Genomic DNA, 21,156 nt, shown 5'->3' on the forward strand with positions numbered 1-21,156 from the left:
TTGTACAAAACATCCTCCCAGCCGGGGTGGAGATGGTTTTTTTTGTTGCTGTTGCTGTTTTCGCCAGCAATCGTTTGTGTTCGCGTGAAAAATGTTTGTATAGTGTGTGGGCGAGCATAGATCAAACAATCGTCGTGGAATCATCGAATTTGTACAGGCCATTTGTGTAGTCTATGGCCCGCTTTATTTACTTCAGCTTTAAGCGGGCCACAGACTACACAACATTTGTACAAATGCGATGAAATTCGATGAAATTTTGTCGCTGTGAACACGATTTGCATCGTGTATGGCACTGCTTGAATGAGCGCCCAAACGGTTGGAGTAAAATCGATCGGGATCGAAATATTTTGTACAAACCATCCCCCCAGCCGGGGTGGAGATGGTTTTTTTGTTGCTGTTGCTGTTTTCGCCAGCAATCGTTGGTGTTCGCGTGAAATATGTTTGTATCGTGTGTGGGCGAGCATAGATCAAACAATCATGAATTTGTACAGGCCAATTTGTGTAGTCTATGGCCCGCTTTAGATTCTGCAGGCTTTGAACTTGTAATTTGGATTAATTTCATCGACATCAATATACTGACAATCAATACTGGATGTTTCCAAATGGGATTTTCTAATTTGATTTCATTTTTGTTGTTAATGTTAACTTTTTGTTCATATGTTTCACTTGATTGCATGGAGTAATTGATTCTTTGAGTGAACAGAAAAATCTAAAAAAAATATTTTCGAAAATGTGTGCTAATTTTTTTTATTAAACCATCTGGCATCTCTAACTAGCATTTCGGTCATTTCCGACGTGAGTGTGACACAAGGCATGAACGCTAAGGACAACGGTATGAGATCAATTTTACGATTTAGATAAATTTGGAATAAATCGTTCGTACCATTTATTCACCTTTTCAGATACCGTCACTTTTTCACATGAACGTTCGTGTTTCGTTCTTATCGTTGTCGAAGTAAAGTTTTATATTATAGCTACGTTTACTGAGATAATCACTTTTTCAGGTTCCGTAGATGTATCGTATGGACTATTTGTGATACAGTTTTTCACTATGCGGGATGTGTTGTGTGATGGAGTTCATCGAAGGGAAAGCTTGGCCCACGGCTCGTCAGTGCTCATCAGCAGTTTGTTCGAGTGGCGAGCGGGTTTCTATCGGTTGCGTCATGACGACGTCAACCTGACCAAGTTCCCGGACGTTTGCCAGGCATGCCTGAAGCCGTAATCGAAGGTGTTCTTGATTCCGATGAAGGCATCGCTGATGACGCCCTCACCGTGGGCCAGTTTCTGGATGAGGTGCCGGAGGTGAGTTGATGGAATAAAAAATTTATTTTGGAAAATAGTTTGATTGTTTTCCTTTTATTTCAATAGAAAAACATTCAGCTCTCGAAATCCGTTTGTACCGGTTGGGTGGAGGAGCTGGAACGGATTTCCACCTTCAGGTGCGAGCTGCTGTTGAGTCAGAAGTTTACGGAAGCCTTGGTAGATCGTTGGAGTTTTACTTCGCCAACCACCTACATTTTTACTACAGAAAAATAAAAATACCTTAACTGGACTTGCTCCGAGATACGAAAATGAACCATTTACATAAATCGCCCTATTTAGTCGGATGGTACTTTTGCGGTCAATCAATCCGGCTATTTAGACGGATTGAGTTGGGTGGTGTCGAGACCGACCGAAATTTCACGCGTTTTCTTCCAATTTTATTTCTATCTCCTCACGCTTTAATTTTCACCGACCTTACTCCGTAAAATTAGTTTGTTAACTGATTCTACATTCCCCCTTTATGCGCGACGAACTCTCTTCTTTTGAAACTCTACACACGTAATTCTCACGCTCTAGCGAACGATCTTGCTCTTTTTAACCAAAACCAAAGTAACTTATTTTCGGCTATTGATAGTGATGCCAATCATTCAATCATTTCTCATTTCATACATTGTCGCTTTTTCACAACAAGTTTTTGTTATTTATCTATCTATTCATTTTCCGTTTATTTAATCAATTATATTTATCCTTACTTTATTTCCTACATTCGCCTCCGCCTCTATACTCCTGAAGTAGTTTGAAAACAATTTGGTAAGAGATTATTTTACAATGTGATTTGGTTTTCTATATTGGAGGGTTGCTTTTTTCTATTCATCTTCTTCCCCACTGCTTTTTCTTTACTAAATTTTCTATTGTCCCCTTTGTTTACTCTCTTTTTCACTGTTCACTGTTTCCATTCCATTTAAAAATCATGATCGCCATTTTCCATCTGTCAATTCTTCTTCTAATCGTAATTCATATATTTTTATCCACATACAGTTCTATATTTTCCATTTCCCTCTTTCAATAAATCTTCTATTTTCAATTCTCCCGTTTTCCAACCTCACTTTTAAACATCCGTTTTCAATTATACATGTTTCATTTTTTCAACATTCCGTATCTTTTTTTCTAAATTTTATTCTTCATCTCTCATTTTTATTCCTTTTTCAATTATTTCTTCGCTGTTTCATACCCTTGTTTTGAATCTTAATTTTTTTTTGTCTCCAAGTTACGGAATCCATTTTTTTTCTTGTTACTGCTCCCTTTTTAATTCTTCATTCTTTATTTGAAGTATATACTCCCTTTTTTGTTCTCCAATGAATAGAATCCATCTTTATTACTACTTCTTCTTATTCTTATTTTTTCTTCACTTCCGACTTAAACTTTCTACAATGAATTCCTTTTATCATACTACCTTATCTCGTCATCTGTTGGCCATTCTAGATTTTTTTTTTAAAGAGCACTCGGTTTGCACTTGTCACTTTACAGAACAACCTCTTAAAAGTAGACTTAAGAAAATTTTCATCTTTATTAATCCTTCTGACACCTCTTCATGAGTGGTCTATTCTTTCTGCATCTACTTTTTATCCAATTCCCCATTTGCCATTCTCAAAGTTCGCTAAACTAATGTTTCTATTTCTTTTCATTTGTTCAATACTTTATCTAGTTCACGTTTTTTTGTTCTTCAGTTACATTTTGATTTCCATTTGGTCCATTGCATACAGCTCTGAATTTTCCCTTTTCCAACTATTGATTAATCTTCTTTTATAAATACTTCTGTTTTTCAATTGTGCATTTTTTACTTTTTTTCAACATCCTTTATAGTTTTTTTTTTTAACTTTCTATAGCGACTCTTTTTTATTTATTTCTTATCTTTCCTATTTTCCTTTTTCAATTATTTAAACTTTATTTTCTCTCCTTGAACTATTATTTGTTGTACTGTTTTCTATTTCTTATCTTTGCTTTTACTATTTACCCTTAATTTTATCCTCTATTTGTCATTTGATTTCTTCATACTCTATTCGTAATATCTTTATTACTATTTTTTTTATCACTTTTAATGGTAACTATCCTTTTCTTATCCTTTTCTCCCATTTTCAATCTTTCCTTTTAATCATACTACCAAACTAAGAATCCATTTACCTACTATTTTTTTGCATTCTTTATGCTTTCCAACATTCTCTCTTTTCATCCTCTCTGCATCCTTTACAGAATCACCAATCACGTCTGATCCATCATGCTGCCCCTCTCGGGGGTTTGCACATTATTATTGAATCATCAAAAAGTCAAGCACTGCCCCTCTCAGGGGTTTGTACTTCTGTCAATAATACTGCCTCTCTCAGAGGTTTGTATTTTCTTCCAACTCAGTCACAAAGGGCTGCCCCTCGCAGGGGTTTGCAACACATATTCAAGATAATACTGCTCCTCTCAGGAGTTTGTATTCCCGTAAGCTCTAATTCTATTTCACTGCCCCTCACAGGGGTTTGTGTAGTCTTTAAATCGAGCTGCTCCTCTCAGGAGTTTGCAAATAAATAGTACTGCTCCTCTCAGGAGTTTGTACTTTCCTTAGCATACATTCATGACACTGCCTCTCTCAGAGGTTTGCGTCGCCCCAAACGTACTGCTCCTCTCAGGAGTTTGCACATTTGATTTGCAGCTTCAACTGAACTTAAAAAAAAAGTCCTTCCGGTATTGGCTACGATGAGCAACACTACTTGCTTGCTTCATCATTCTGTCCGTCAGCCGCCATTTTGATTGGTAGCCAAGAAAACGCAGTCGCTTTTGCTTATTGCTACCATTTTTTCTCCTGTCTTCCATCCAGAAAAAACGTCACTTCACTAACCGATTTTTGTACCTTTCCAAGCTCCGATATTGAAAATTCCCGAAATACTTATAACTTTATCGAACCGACCGAGCCATTGTCGAGACCGACCGAAATTTCACGCGTTTTCTTCCAATTTTATTTCTATCTCCTCACGCTTTAATTTTCACCGACCTTACTCCGTAAAATTAGTTTGTTAACTGATTCTACATTCCCCCTTTATGCGCGACGAACTCTCTTCTTTTGAAACTCTACACACGTTATTCTCACGCTCTAGCGAACGATCTTGCTCTTTTTAACCAAAACCAAAGTAACTTATTTTCGGCTATTGATAGTGATGCCAATCATTCAATCATTTCTCATTTCATACATTGTCGCTTTTTCACAACAAGTTTTTGTTATTTATCTATCTATTCATTTTCCGTTTATTTTATCAATTATATTTATCCTTACTTTATTTCCTACAGGTGGTAGGAAGAAAAATCAATTTTTGAGGTCAATCAATCCGGCTATTAAGTACGATTGGGTAGGGTGGTAGGAGAAAAATCGATGTTGGCGGTCAATCAATTCAGCTATTTAGTCGGATTGCGTAGGGTGGTAGGGAGAAAAATCAATTTTAACGGTCAATCAATCCGGCTATTTAGTACGATTTGGTAGGGTGGTAGAAAAACAATCGATTTTTGTGGTCAATCAATTCTGCTATTTAGTCGGATTGAGTTGGGTGGTACAAAGAAAAATCTATTTTTGCTGTCAATCAATCTGGCTATTTAGTACGATTGGGTAGGGTGGTAGGAAAAACAATCGATTTTTGAGGCCAATCAATTCTGCAATTTAGTCGGATTGAGTCGGGTGGTTAATACTAAATAGCTCGTTTGATACCCCTATTAAATAGCTGAACGTCGAAAATCTCATCAACTTTATCGCCCTACTACCCGCATAGTGAAAAACTGTATCACAAATAGTCCATACGATACATCTACGGAACCTGAAAAAGTGATTATCTCAGTAAACGTAGCTATAATATAAAACTTTACTTCGACAACGATAAGAACGAAACACGAACGTTCATGTGAAAAAGTGACGGTATCTGAAAAGGTGAATAAATGGTACGAACGATTTATTCCAAATTTATCTAAATCGTAAAATTGATCTCATACCGTTGTCCTTAGCGTTCATGCCTTGTGTCACACTCACGTCGGAAATGACCGAAATGCTAGTTAGAGATGCCAGATGGTTTAATAAAAAAAATTAGCACACATTTTCGAAAATATTTTTTTTAGATTTTTCTGTTCACTCAAAGAATCAATTACTCCATGCAATCAAGTGAAACATATGAACAAAAAGTTAACATTAACAACAAAAATGAAATCAAATTAGAAAATCCCATTTGGAAACATCCAGTATTGATTGTCAGTATATTGATGTCGATGAAATTAATCCAAATTACAAGTTCAAAGCCTGCAGAATCTAAAGCGGGCCATAGACTACACAAATTGGCCTGTACAAATTCATGATTGTTTGATCTATGCTCGCCCACACACGATACAAACATATTTCACGCGAACACCAACGATTGCTGGCGAAAACAGCAACAGCAACAAAAAAACCATCTCCACCCCGGCTGGGGGGATGGTTTGTACAAAATATTTCGATCCCGATCGATTTTACTCCAACCGTTTGGGCGCTCATTCAAGCAGTGCCATACACGATGCAAATCGTGTTCACAGCGACAAAATTTCATCGAATTTCATCGCATTTGTACAAATGTTGTGTAGTCTGTGGCCCGCTTAAAGCTGAAGTAAATAAAGCGGGCCATAGACTACACAAATGGCCTGTACAAATTCGATGATTCCACGACGATTGTTTGATCTATGCTCGCCCACACACTATACAAACATTTTTCACGCGAACACAAACGATTGCTGGCGAAAACAGCAACAGCAACAAAAAAAACCATCTCCACCCCGGCTGGGAGGATGTTTTGTACAAAATATTTCGATCCCGACCGATTTTACTCCAACCGTTTGGGCGCTCATTCAAGCAGTGCCATACACTATGCAAATCGTGCTCACAGCGGCAAAATTTCATCGAATTTCATCGCATTTGTACAAATGTTGTGTAGTCTGTGGCCCGCTTAAAACTCAGAAATTTTCGCAGCAGATTTCATGCTCAAACTACAATTCAAAGTGTATGTAAAAAAAATTAGGCGCAAAACATAAAAAATCTGAAAGTTTGGCACCGCTGGCAAAAACTGTCAAACGAAAGAGAAAAGAAAAATAACATGCCGCGCCGGGTTAAAGTGTTCGAGGTTTTAAGTTTGGTTTTCTTTCGGATTTATCGCGATAAATCGGGACTAAAAGCAGTAAGTTGTTTTAAAAATATATTTTTGTTTCTACCATTAGTAATAAGTTTTAATTTTCTTTACAGATACCAGCATATATGGACTTAAACGGCACATTCTGGAAACGGCACGGCACGGCCCCAGATCCCATGGAAAGGGACCGCCACCACCGCTTAAAATTACTCGCCTGCCGTTGGAACCGAACCAAAAGCCTTCGGAACTGACTCTGGCTAGCTGTAACGAGAACCAGCAACCGCGCAATCCGAATTCCCCAGCTGTGAGAGGGCCTCCCACTACAGTGAGCTGTGTGCGGCCAGTGAAGATTTTGGCCTCGTAGGATGTGATTACCAGTGACGACTTTATAAAATACACAGGATGAATAAAAGCTGCTCGAAAAGGTGAATTAAATAATATGAAAAAATAGAGAAAAGAATTGTTTTTATTTTTTGGAATCCTGAAACTCCAAACACATTTGTGTATGTGTGCGTGATTTATTCATGCACGGTTCCGGAAACCGTTTTTGTTACGTCGGAAGGACGTTTTGTCAAATCTTTTCATTACTATTACTGTAAATGTTTAGATACTAGAGAACTTTAAGGAAAACTATAGCAATAACAGTTCGATGCTCAAAAAACGTTTCTACAAGCAGATTGTGCACATTATCTCAACTGTTTGTAGAACAGTTCCTCCATATAAGTGTTTTAACAGTTTTTAACAATTACATAACCTAACGACATATTAAAAAGACTGTGAATTCGAAATTCACGGTTCAACGAATGAATTCCACAGTTTGAATAATCGTTTGCCAAAAGTTTTTTTACGCTTCATCAAATCGTCGTTTGACTATTTAAAAAAACGTTTGGTTACAATTCTTATTTATGCGGGATGTCAAAAACTAATTCAGTTATGACCATTCCATACTAAATAGGCTTAAAGTTTGCCAACTAAATAGAGTCCTACGAAAACCTACTAAATTGACCGATCCACCCCGATTACGTCGATCAACTTATTGTGCTACCAAATCATGCGTAATTGTGTGAGCCTACTCATCAGCCGATTTAGTATGGCACCTATTTCATATTCAAGCGTAGCCCGATTAATCGGCATACTAAATAGGGTCATGGATTTAGTAGGGTGATTCGTAGCCAGACTAAATCGGCACCCAACTAAATATGTGAACGGCGAAATTTTTCAACTGTCAAATTTCCTATCGGGCAGCACTGTTTGCAGTTTACTTTACAGTTTTCGGTGTTTTTTCATCGAAAATCTACTGCAAAGAGATTTGTTTACATAAAAATAAACGAAATTCGGTAAATTAAGTATCGATAAACGAAGTTCGGTAGAAAATAGACGTCAAAATCATAAATTACCGATTTTTTCCAAATTGCAGAACTGGTTCGGTAAAATAAATTACCGAACTCGGTAATTTTCGTTTACTGTGTAGGGTGCCTTCGTCGCAAAAGTGACTTACGTTCAGTTTTTTTTTCCAAAATTTGTTTGCGCGCATTAACACTAAACGTACCGAGGGTCAAATGACGTTTTTTTTTGTAAGTTCTTTATTTGAAACGGGTCATACCTTTAGGCTGTAAGGAGCCAAACTCGTTTTGTTTGATTACAATTGTGTGCTTATATCTAGCTCACTTTTAAAGCAAAAAGAATATGAAAATAAAAAAGAATTATAGACTTTTAGAAAAAGGTAGATTTCGAACATGTAGTCCAAATCTAGCACAGCACAGAGAACAGACGTACAAGCTCGAACAAAAAATCTTCAAAAAAGTGTGTAAAATTTCAAATGCAGACATCCAAAAAATATGTTGAAAATTGACTTTAAACAGTGGCACCTATTGCGCCGTTCAAAAGTTACAAATCAAATTCTCAAGTGTACAGTTTTCGAAAAGGCGTAATCGTATATATGAACTAATAATTAAACTAATGCCGCTGGAAATTTTACACAAGTTTCGTGGGCTAGCTTGTACGTCTGTTCTCTGTGAGCACAGCTAGTACATCTCTCACTGGAACATTAGGTGGTTTTCATCGGGCCCGAAGGGAGTCTATTAAATTCGTTCTGGCGACAAGCTGGACCTCGCATTATCAAACAATATGCTCGATGTCATGGTAACCTTGGCCGCAACCACACAAATTGCTGCCAGCAATGTCAAAACGATAGAGTACCGCATCTAAGGAATAATGATTGAACATGAGACGATAAAATCTCGACTCAGGTCCAATCTATTAAACCAAGGTTTAAGGCTTACCCTTGGGATAATCGGGTGCAGCCACCGACCCAACTCATCCTCAACCCATTTGCGCTGCCAGTTGACAAGAGAGTTTCTTCGAACCAAATAGTGAAATTCGTTGAAGACGGTTTCACGTGGATTCTTATTGCCCACTATCGAACAATAAGAGGGAACCCAAACAAAGATGATGGTAAAGCGACGTTTTGATAAAACACTCAAATTATTCCGTATCTTCTCAAGGAAGTACGGCGAGTGCTTTCCCGATTTTATTGAATGGATTGCTTCAAATGATGATTACGCCTAATAATTATTTATTTATTATCATATTTTTGTCAAGCCTTTCAACGCCAATGTAATTATTGCATCACTAAAACCGGCATGGACTTGAGATATAGCTTAGTTGGCAAGTCAGTTAATTAATTAATTAATTAATTAAGTCAAGTCAGTTACTTCCTGAGTCGATGTCCGCGAGTTCGAGCCCAAGAGTAGACATCGAAAACAGTTGTACCGGATAAGTCTTTCAATAGCTGTCCGCCAACCGCAGCGTTGATATTAAGTCGCGAATGCCACAAAGGTGGTAAAATGACTATAATCGAAACTAAATAAAACTTAAACCGGCATGAAATTGCCTTTTTTGTGCATGTAGTTTTACTGCGAAAACCTTGTGTTAACATTTTCAAAATTTTGTGCGAAATCTTATTCAGGTTCAAGAACAATCCAAGAAAATTTAGATTGATAAAAAGTTCGAAAAATGGATGCATTTGAATATTGACGGCTAAATCCTGTGTTTCGTATTTTATAAATTTAAGGATGCAAAAATGTCACAAAATACGTCAACTTTTAAATTCATTTTTCAAGAATTTTCTACTTTTACTGGAACAGCTTTGGTGGTTGCTTGATTGAAAAGTTCGGTTTTTACAACACATTTTTACATTTTTTGTGGCCATGACCTTTATAAATTAAAGAAAAATTTATTTCCATACACCCATATATATTACATATTATAAATATTATAAATATTCCCTGATCGGATACGAAACACGTGTTTCGATCCATCCATGTATTATTGTACAGATAAATTCAAAATCGACCTATCGACTTTCTAAACAAAACCTTCTAAACAAAAATACAATGAGGATCAAACGATCTTTTATAGCAAGAAGTTTTCTCATACGCTTTTCGCTCATTTTCAACTCTTTTTGTGCTTTTGAATCTAATCTACCTGTCTATAACTTTTATTATTTTCATTAGATAATGCCACTTATAATACTAAATTGTAAATTATGATTTTTAAATTTTAAAATGTTCATTTTGATTTCATAACCATAAGCTAGTGATTTGAAATAAGAAAAATATTTTTTTTTATCATTTATCATAGTTTTTTTTTTAATTTTAGTTTTTTTTTCGATATTTTTTATATAAAACGGCTCATGCCTTAAGGATCCAAACTCGTTTTGTTTGCTGAAATGAAATGAATTATAGAGCAGGATAAATAGCGTTTGAGAAAAGGTATATTTCGAATATGTAGTCCAAGTTCCGCCAGCCATCTCTCACTGGAACACAAAGTGGCTTTTCTCGGCCCGAAGTTTATTAATTTTGTTAGTTATTTAACAATTTAAATTTAGTACAAAAATTTTCAATTTCCGCCAGCTCTGTTTCTGCAATTGTTCTAATTTTTTGACATTTCCTTTTCAACCAATTTTCGCTGCTCTCAAAAATTCAAAATTCGAGATTTCTCTCACCAATACATCCACATAATCTCAATGTTTACATTTTTTATGCTCGCATTTTGGTCGAAACGCTCTCTCACTGCACGGTTTTGCGAGTTCTCTCATCTGTCGCTCCCTCGTATACGTCTTTTTCATTGATGCAATCTCTGCGCTTCGCCGTTTAGATTTTCTGATGTTTCGCGTTAAAAAGTATATGCAGCGCACAAGTTTCACAGAAACTAGTTTTTTTGTCGTGAAAATCGTTTGACGTCCGACAGAACAATCCGATTCATTGTTTCGGGGTGTTTTGCAATTAATTGATAAGGTTTACGTTGTGGAAATTCAAGTTAAGATTCCTGGTAAATTTGTGTGATGCTGTGGCGTGCTGAGCTAATTCAGTGACATAATTTTTCGGTAAGAACCTCTTGTTTTTGGGGCAATCGAAAGTGTCTAGGGGCGACAGTGGGATTTTATGGTAGTTAAAAGGACAAAATTTAATTGGAGATGGAATTGTCCAGATTTCATTCTCGAATTCAGATTCCGAATCCCGAAACAGAATGCTGATTGTAATTCAGAATTTAGAAATCAAATTTAGAGTTTTGATATTCGAATTTTTTTTTCTTCAAAAAAATATAATGTTTTAAATTCGCTGATCCTGACTCGTCCCTAATTTCAGCTCCGAAACCCACCGTGATCTTCGGACGTTTCGGTTGTGTGTAGGTTTTACGGCGACGGGGTTCTCTCCCATTCACATCATCGCCAGCCAGCAGAAGCTTGCCTCGCAGCTGCACACAAATCGGCAGAGCAGGAAACCTCAATACTCCGTGGCATAAACCTTCCCTCACCTGACCCAGTGGTGGTGGGGCCACTTCTCGTCGCCGCACCGCCTCAGCTGTTGTGCTGTGGCCAGCCCATCCATACACTTATCCATTCGCAGATCCGTCAGAGTAGCGTTGATCGTGTCACATCTCAGCCACACACGTAACTTAAATCAGAAAAATTGCAAAATTGGCCAATTTCTGGGGGTCGGTGCCGATTCTCGGCTATTGTGGAAAGCTGTTTGAGCCACGGAAGATTAATTTCTTTGCCAATTCGGCTGTCGGTGGCCAGGGAAGTGAAAAGGAAATCTTTCTTTAATTGGGTGTGCTGACAGTGTTCTTGGGGAAAAAAGGAAGGGTCAGTTCTGTGCGTGGACAACGAGATCCGCTGCAGAAAGAAAGTGAATGTGTTTCATCGGGGAAGGAAAACTGGTGGGTTGTTGTTGAAGAAGAAAAAATGAATTAAACCCAATGCCCCCGAGAGAGTATGTGAAGCAAAAGCTAGCGAAAAAGAAATGGTGCAAAAAAAATAAGTGTCCCCCGAAATAAAAGTGGCCACACACCACACATTAGTGAAACCGACCAAGGGAAGGATGTTGTGATAGAGAAAATGTCAAAGTAGATGAAGGCACGTAGCGAAAAACCTGATCCATAATTGATTGCGTGGAAGGATTGAATTTCGTCGCGTTGCGGTTCGACAATTTTATCGATAAAGACGACACAGACATACGATTGGGATACCTTCAACCTAGCCAATCTGCTATCGACTACCCTTAGCAAAGGGACCAAGTAAAGTGTCCTCGGTTGGAGTGAAATAACACCCTTCGTTTCGACGCGGAGATAGCCAGAAAAAAGTACCCAGCCTTCGCGGATCTCATCTTTGAAACAAAAGCAGGTAAAGTGGGTTATTAAATCAATATTTCGTCCGTCAATCGAAGACCAAGGCGAGACTAACAACTCGACCCCCCTTCATCTTTGTAGCACATAGTCCCAATCCAATGTTATATAGTCCCCCCTTTTTTCTAATATAGTGGAACACATCGACCGTAGACTAACAGAGAAAGTCCCTATGCTGTTTTGTTTTTTTTTGTTTTTTTTTTCAACCCTTTGAGCATTTTCTTCTGCTGACTAACGGCAAAGTACCTATCCCCATTTGGGCCATTCCCAGTAAAAGTACAAACAACACATTATGATATGTACCGCGCCGACGATTGACGATGGCAAAAAAGGGGGGAACCCTAAACCGTCGTCGTCAGAAGTGGAGCATTTCTGTGTGCCCTTCTGCATGTTAGGGTTGCTTCCCAACTTCCTACCAACAGTGGGTACCTTGTACCTAGATTGGACTTGCTTAGGCACCATCCAAACAACCAACCACAAGACCGACCTACCTCTCGCTAATAATATTGAGGGGTGCTGCTGCTGCAATCGGTAAACCCCAAAGACTTTCCTGTCGTCGTCGGAAGAAGGGAGCGAGAAAATTGCAAACAGTTAGGCAACCAAGCCACTCTTTTTATCATCGTTGCATACAGTTCTATGAGTAATGGGGACGATGGGCGTAAATGCTTTGTGTGATTGAATTGAACAAAGTTCTTCCGTTTTCGCTAAATTTACAATTTTGGGACTTATTTATGGAAATAAATTGTAAAACCGTTTTTCTCTTAACATTTTTTTTAAAAGCCAATTCGCAAAAGCTATAATTATCCAATAATTTTGTGGTTTTGAGTGCCTATTTCAGTTACCTACCTACTTTTTTTGTCTCCGCATTTCCCGAATAATATTTATTAAACTTCCAAGATGGTTCCTCAAATGATACAGCGCGTCATTCCACTTGATTGCACAATTGTTATCTTTTACAACAGTAAGCATATTTATTTCCTGTTTGCTCAATATGTTTGACTTTAAATTCTTTTGAAGTTCCCTTTTCAGGGGTAAAAGCGATTGAGAGACGGAATAGTAAGGCAACATAAGAAGTTTAGAGTGATAATATTGACAAAATATTGATCAACTGACACTTGAACATACAAATTTCTTACAAAGAGTTTATTTATTTTCCTTCGTGGAAAAAAACTGTGTAAAAGAGTAGTTAAAGCAAAGGAAGACAGCCTGAACGTATCGATAGAAATTTGAAGTGAGTTGAGGGGACAGCGTGAATTTGGAAGGCGAGTTGAGAGGACAGCCTGATCTCATCAAAAGAAATCTAAAGCCAGTTGAGAGGACAGCTTGAAATTGAAAGGCGAATCGAAAGGACAACGTATCGATAGAAATTTCAACGAGTTGAGAGGACAGCTTGAAGTTAAGAGACGAATTGAGAGGACAGCATGAATGCATCGATAGACATTTCAAGTCAGTTGAGAGGACAGCCTGAACTCGTCAATAGAAATCTTAAGCCAGTTGAGAGGACAGCTTGAAATTGAAAGGCGAGTTGAGAGTACAGCATGAACGTATCTATAGAAATTTCAAGCGAGTTGAGAGGACAGCCTTGAAGAAATTTCTAGCGGGTTGAGAGGACAGCTTGAAATTAAAAAGTGAGTTGAGACAGCTTGAACGTATCGATAGAAATTTTAATCAAGTTGAGAAGACAGCTTGAATTTGGACGTATCGATAGAAATTTCAAACTGGTATAGAGAACAGCTTAAAATTGAAAAGCGAATTGAGAGGACAGCCTGACCGCATCGAGAGAAATTTCAAGCGATTTGAGTGGACTGCTTGAAATTTAAGGGCGAGTTGAGAGGGTAGTCTGAACGTATCCATAGAAATTTCAAGCGAGTTGAGAGGACAGCTTGAAATTAAGAGGCGAATTGAGAGGACAGCCCGATAGAAATTTCAACGAGTTGAGAGGACAGCTTGAAATTAAGAGGCGAATTGAGAGGACAGCCTGATCTCATAAAAAAAAAATCTCAAGCCAGTTGAGAGGACAGCTTGAAATTGAAAGGCGAATCGAGAGGACATTATGAACGTATCGATAGAAATTTCAAGCGAGTTGAGAAAACAGTTTTAAATTGAAAAGTGAGTTGAGAGGACAGTTTTAAATTGAAAAGCGAGTTGAGGGGACAGCCTGAGCGTATCGATAGAAAATTCAAGCGAGTTGAGAGGACATTATGAACGTATCGATAGAAATTTCAAGCGAGTTGAGAGGACAGCTTGAAATTAAGAGGCGAATTGAGAGGACAGCCTGATCTCATAAAAAAAAAATCTCAAGCCAGTTGAGAGGACAGCTTGAAATTGAAAGGCGAATCGAGAGGACATTATGAACGTATCGATAGAAATTTCAAGCGAGTTGAGAAAACAGTTTTAAATTGAAAAGTGAGTTGAGAGGACAGTTTTAAATTGAAAAGCGAGTTGAGGGGACAGCCTGAGCGTATCGATAGAAAATTCAAGCGAGTTGAGAGGACATTATGAACGTATCGATAGAAATTTCAAGCGAGTTGAGAGGACAGCTTGAAATTAAGAGGCGAATTGAGAGGACAGCCTGATCTCATAAAAAAAAAATCTCAAGCCAGTTGAGAGGACAGCTTGAAATTGAAAGGCGAATCGAGAGGACATTATGAACGTATCGATAGAAATTTCAAGCGAGTTGAGAAAACAGTTTTAAATTGAAAAGTGAGTTGAGAGGACAGTTTTAAATTGAAAAGCGAGTTGAGGGGACAGCCTGAGCGTATCGATAGAAAATTCAAGCGAGTTGAGAGGACATTATGAACGTATCGATAGAAATTTCAAGCGAGTTGAGAGGACAGCTTGCAATTGAAAGGCAAATTGTGAAGACAGCCTGAACGTATCTAAAGAAATTTCAAGCGAGTTGAGAAGACAGCTTGCAATTAAGAGGTGAATTGAGAGGACAGCCTGATCTTATCAATAGAAATTTCAAGCGAGTTGAGAGGACAGCTTGAAATTGAAAGGCAAGTTGAGAAGACATCCTGAACGTATCAATAGAAATTTCAAGCTAGTTGAGAGGACAGCTTGAAATTAAGAGGTGAATTGAGAGTGCAGCCTGATCTCATCAAAAGAAATGTTAAGCCAGTTGAGAGGACAGCTTGAAATTGAAAGGCGAATCGAGAGGACATCTTGAGAATAAGAGGCGAATCGGGAGGACAGCCTGAACGTATCGATAGAAATTTCAAGCGAGTTGAGAGGACAGCTTGAAACTGAAAGGCGAGTTGAGAGCACAGCCTGAACTCATCAATAGAAATTTCAAGCGACTCGAGAAAACAGCTTAAAGTTAAAAGGGGAGTTGAGAGGACAGTCTGAACGTATCTATAAAAATTTCAAGCGGTGGTGGCCATTAGCTCACGTTAATGGTGAGTTGAGAGGACTCCCTTAACGTATTGATAGAAATTTCAAGCGGGTTGAGAGGACAGTTTGAGTTCGGAAGGCGAGTTGAGAGGCCACCAGAATGCAAATATTGATGGAAATTTAAAGCAAATTGAGAGTACAGCTTGAAATGAAAAGGTGAGTTGAGAGGACAGTCTGAACGTATCGATAGAAATTTCAAGTGGGTTGAGAGACAGCTTGAAATTTAAGGGCAAGTTGAGAGAACAGCCTGATCGTATCGATAGAAATTCCAAGCGGGTTGAGAGAACAGCATTAACGTATCGATAGAAATTTCAAGCGAGATGAGAGGATAGCTTAAAGTTGAAAGGTGAATTGAGAGGACAGCCTGATCGTACCGATAGAATTTTTAAGCGAGTTGAGAGGACAGTCTGGACAAATTGTTTAAATTTCAATTGCGTTCGATGGACAACAAGAAATGCATGTCGAGTGGAAAGTTTAAAGGTGAACAAAATATTTTGTCAACATGTTCAGAGAACAGCTTTAGTTTTTCACAAAATAAACACACAAAATGCGAGGACGGATTAAGGTGAGAGTAATTTAATTTATTTTTTTAGTGAGGCTTGCTTGGTAGATTTGCCTCTGATATGAGAATAAACAGTGATGAAAGTTGAGGGAATACAAAGATACATTGTTTTGAATTCCGAATTGGGTACACGGCCTGAAAATGTGGAATAAGCGTGCCAAGAAGATAGTCCCAAATCTCACCAAATTCTTGAAATCTTTAATTTTGCATCATTACTTTTTTATGGATGCATCCTGAAAGCCCAGGGAAGAAAAACTCCCTAATCAGACCTTGAGTAACAATTTGACACTCTTAACTCTTCTTTCTTCACCGCTATATCTCTCTTGTTCCTCAACCAAATTTTACAAAATTTATAGTTTTGGAAACCTTGTAATGTAACTCAAATTTGATCCTCAGACAATATTCACCTACAACACTTCAGTTTTCCGTTATTCAAAGTCTAAGAAAAAAAAAAAATTAAGAAAAAAAACTTGCTGCGGGAAAAAGACCGTGGCTATGAAATGCTCAGAAAAAATTTCACTTAATGTCAAAAAGATCTTAAGTAAGAAGCTATACTTTGCACATTAGGTTATATTTTGTTTGAAATTTTTTAAGATCATGACCATAAAAATGTTGAAAAGTGTTGTAAAAAAACCGTACTTTTCAATCAATGAATTGTCAAAATTGTTTCAGTCATAACCGATAAATTTTAAAAAGAAGATTAAAAAGTTGACGTAATTAGGCACATGTTTGTATTTTTTTTATTATCAAAATACGAAACACAGAACTTGTGACGAATTTTCAATGTAGTTTTTTTAACTTTTTGTCAATATGCAACTTTTTCTGATTTTCTTGCAATACAATACAACTTTGCACTAGATTTTGAGTATATTAATTCAAGATTTCCGCGATAAATTCATATTTTCCAGAAAGCCAATTTCAAATAGATTCTAGTGGTGTAATTATACAAGGGCTGCTATACTTTACAAAAATATGAAAATAAAAAATGGAAAATTCTAAAATTGTGCCAAAATTACGCCATTTTTTTCAATCCATTTTTTCAAATTTTATCTGGTGTGACTCAAACAATTTCGACGGTTCATCAATTGAAAAGTACGGTTTTTAAACTACTTTTTTACATTTTTTGTGGTCATGATCTTACAAAATTTTCAAAAAAAATATATTCTAATGTGCAACGTATGGCTTCTAACTTCAGCTTTTTTGGACACTAAGTGGATTTTTATCTGAGAATTTCATAGATGATCTACAGTCTTTTTTCCAAAGCATGTTTTTTCGGATTTTTGTTTATTAGACTTTAATTAACAACGGAAAACTGAAGTGTTGTAGGTGAATAATGCCCAAACAAAATTTTTGAGTTACATAACGAGGTTTCAGAAACTATGAATTTTGTGGAAATCTGTTGGGAAACAAGAGAGAAACATTGGTTTAGTCAGCAGTGTCAAATCGTCGCCCCAGGGACTGCAACGGGTAAAAATTTCAGGGACGGATGAAGGTTAACTTCAAATTTAAATTTCTAATTCTGTATTCTAAAAATGTACCGCTTATGTTCAAAACTTGTATTTAGGAAGTTCATTTTCAACCTTCCTTCCACGAACCTTACCCATACTAAGCCCTAGTATCCTCGAAAATAGAGTCAAAATGCATCTTTATTCCCTGGACGTCACATTCCATTGACGCTGCACATATGTATAAGGTTTGATGCAATTCAACTGGAAAAAAAATGTATCGAAGAATTTTCACCCTAAGTTTTTTGCTCCAGTAAATCATCTCCGAACAGGCATGTTACATATTTTGCTGATCCCCCCCCCTTTTTCTTTTTTTTTCAACGTACCCAGGAAAGGGTGTTTCAGTTTGCTTTTTATAAATATCATTCCCTTCATTTCGTTCATTCAAGCTTCTGGTTAGAGCGGCTCCATAATGTGGCATACATATTCAGGGCTCGTATTTATGTTTCAGCAGTCAATGAGTAGAGCTACATTCATGTGAGTTTTTGTGGTTTGTTTGTTTTGGTACAAACAGTTATAGTCCACCATGTTATAGGTTCTTCAAGCTGCCACCTAGAATGGTGTTTCAGCAAATTTCAACTCTGTGAGGATAATCTGACGTCAACCGATTAGTGTGACTGAAAGTCGAGCCGATTTTTTAAATCATATCTAATATAAACGAGGTGCGAAACTCTTTGTTGCTACAAACAACCAATGAAAATCAAGTTACAAAATAATAACGTTAAATTTTCTCACATTTTCACAGAATTTTCCAAGTCAATCATTGAAACTGGCAGATTTCCGCAGTGCCTTAAAATAGTCAAAGTTACTCCTATTTCAACGTCTGGTGATTCTAATGATTCTAATAACTACGGGCCATTTTCAACTATAAGCGTTTCCAGTAAGGTGTTTGAGAAATTACTGGTAAAAAGGATGATTTATTTTCTCGATCAAAACAATATTCTCTATAAACTACTAGGGGTTTTGACCCGGGTCTGGCACTCTCATTGCAATCTCTGAGTTGGTTGACTCAATAATCAAGGAAATCGATTCCAAAAATATAGTTGGTGCATTATTTCTCGATTTAAAAAAGCCTCCGAAGGGCTTAATCATGAAATTTTGTTGGCTAATATGAACAAATATGTGATAAGGGATTAAGTCATTAGAAGCTGTCTCGATAACCGAAAACAATTTGTCGTTATCATAGGAAGAGAAAGTGAATCTAGAAACACTGATCACACTGACATGACACTTCGCAATACCGACGACAGTTGGTGAACCTGAAAAATTTGACAAAAAAAGCCCTGTAGGAAAAATGTACCTGTTTAGCCCGATTTTATAGTAGAAATTGCCTGTTTTTTTTTAAAATTGGGTGGCATTTCCTAACTGGGATAGCATTTCTTCAAATCGATCGATGCGCACTCTGAAATCGACATTGCGTACTGTTGGAAAAATTATCCAGCAAACGAAATCGAGTGTCCAGTCAGTGTGGTCAGTGCTAGAAACGTCTACGTTGACGTGACTTAAGGCAGCAATATAGGGCCGATACTTTTCCTTCTATATATCAATGATCTTCCACTAATACAGACAGCTAGGTTATTTGGCTGATGATACTGCTTTTTTCTATACAGGTGCGTGTGTTTGCTTCCTGAGCACGTGAAATAACTGCTCTCATATACTCTCCATGGGAAAAGCGCAGACCTGACATACTAAGCGCTTCGAGAAGCACGACAAAACTGATGCCAGGGTGTTTTGTAGCGCCACAAGTTGGAAATCCAATATTAATATAGTTTTTTCTCGGTTTGAACCAGTGTTTTTGGGTTTTAAGCAATACAGTAATACCTCAATATAAAGCCACCTTTTTTTAAAGCAACCTCGATATAACGTAACCCAATATAAAGCAACTTTCGCCTCTATATTACGTAACTTTAAAAAATGTTTCTAATATGAATAAATATGTTTAATTTCAATACTTTTTTGTCATAAAAATATAATAATGTTATTTATGAGCCATGCGGTAAATTCTCAGAGGCATAAAGAGCGAATGAGCGCAAGCGTTCAAAATGTAACTCCAGTACTTTCAGTATTGTGATAGTCGCTTTTGTGCTTTTGAAAATCCAACCCAGAGCTTGTATCTCCGTTTGAATCTGTGATAAAAACCGAATAATATCCTAATCGGTGAGAAAATTCTCAAGAATTCTTAAGTTATCGCAAAAAAAGCAAGGAAATTGGTGGTTGTAATTTTGCCATTCTCGCAATCCGGATCATGATCTGGAGCTCTCAATGGCTCCCGAAAGAAAGGAGACGATCCCAAGCATTACACAGCAAAAATTATTTCCTGTAAAATTACGCAATAATAATGTAATAATAAATTAATCTTCGTTAACTTTCAAGGAAAACAATTTAAAATTACAGGTTTTGTTAATTACATGTTGATTTATTTTCAAGGTTGCAGTTTCAGTGACACGTAATAGTCAAAAATTTTTTCTGTGTAGCAGGTGTAAAAAAGTGGTGATTTGTAGTGAATTTCAAAGCGCCAGTATGACATACCAATGTTTTGCTTTGCTTTTTATTAGAATGCAGAACGCAACGCGACGCTTGTAAAGTCTGCTTCATTTAATATTGGAACAAATTCTTTTGCTCATTGTGGCGCTCCTAGTGGACGGATTTGGAAACTTTTTTCACCCACGTGTCGGGAAATTCATTACCTTTCACCATGTATTTATGTCATAACACCGAACGATAGCATTTTGTAAACAACCGCCATGGAAGCCGAACGGAGAGATCAAATTGTGCACAGTTTTCTTGAAAATCCATTGTTGTCGACATCGAAGCTAGCTAAACAGCTTAAAATGCCCAGAAATACCGTATGGCGTGTTATCAAGCAGTACAAGGAAACATTGACGACGGCTCGGAAACCGCATTCGAATCGTCGGAGTGGAACTGTCGACCAGAAACTGCGTGGAAAAGTCATCAAGGCCGTCAAGAGGAATCCCAATCTTTCAGACCGCGATTTGGCCAATAAGTTCCAGGCCGCTCACAGTACGGTGCGACGAATTCGTCTCCGGGAAGGAATAAGGTCATTCCGAGCCAGCAAACAGCCAAATCGGACGCTGAAGCAGAACAATGTGGCCAGAATCCGTGCTCGAAATCTGTACGACCAAGTGCTGACCAAGTTCGACGGATGTATTCTGATGGACGATGAGACCTACGTGAAGGCGGACTTTGGGCAAATCCCAGGTCAAAAATTTTATTTGGCGACGGCTCGGGGGGATGTACCTGCAAAATTTAAGTTCGTGTTTGCGGATAAATTCGCCCGTAAGTACATGATTTGGCAGGGGATATGCAGTTGTGGACAGAAAACCAAAGTCTTTCTCACTGACAAGACAATGACATCAGAAGTCTACAAAAAAGAGTGCCTACAGAAACGGATTCTGCCGTTTATTCGTGCCCATGACCGTCCAGTAATGTTTTGGCCGGACCTCGCAAGCTGCCATTACAGCAAAACGATTATGGAATGGTACGCAACGAACGGGGTCAGCGTAATACCGAAGGACCTCAACCCCCCAAACTGCCCCTAGTTCTGGCCGAT

At 37.7% G+C, this 21,156-nt stretch overlaps 1 protein-coding gene across 4 annotated transcripts in view; it reads left to right on the forward strand.

The window, feature by feature from the left end:
- The first annotated feature begins 10,596 nt into the window (after nucleotides 1–10,596).
- Nucleotides 10,597–21,156, forward strand: part of LOC129757253 (probable beta-hexosaminidase fdl) — a 138,387-nt gene continuing 127,827 nt past the window's right edge. For 2 of the 4 annotated variants that reach the window (XM_055754413.1, XM_055754414.1), the window contains exons 1-2: nucleotides 10,597–10,824; nucleotides 11,087–12,123. The gene's annotated coding sequence lies outside the window, so the exon portion shown is untranslated. The remainder of the gene's footprint in view (nucleotides 10,825–11,086; nucleotides 12,124–21,156) is intronic. The other 2 variants (XM_055754412.1, XM_055754415.1) reach the window with 1 other exon arrangement.

The sequence above is a fragment of the Uranotaenia lowii genome, chromosome 3 (genome assembly GCF_029784155.1).
Source record: "Uranotaenia lowii strain MFRU-FL chromosome 3, ASM2978415v1, whole genome shotgun sequence".
Lineage (NCBI taxonomy): Eukaryota > Metazoa > Arthropoda > Insecta > Diptera > Culicidae > Uranotaenia > Uranotaenia lowii.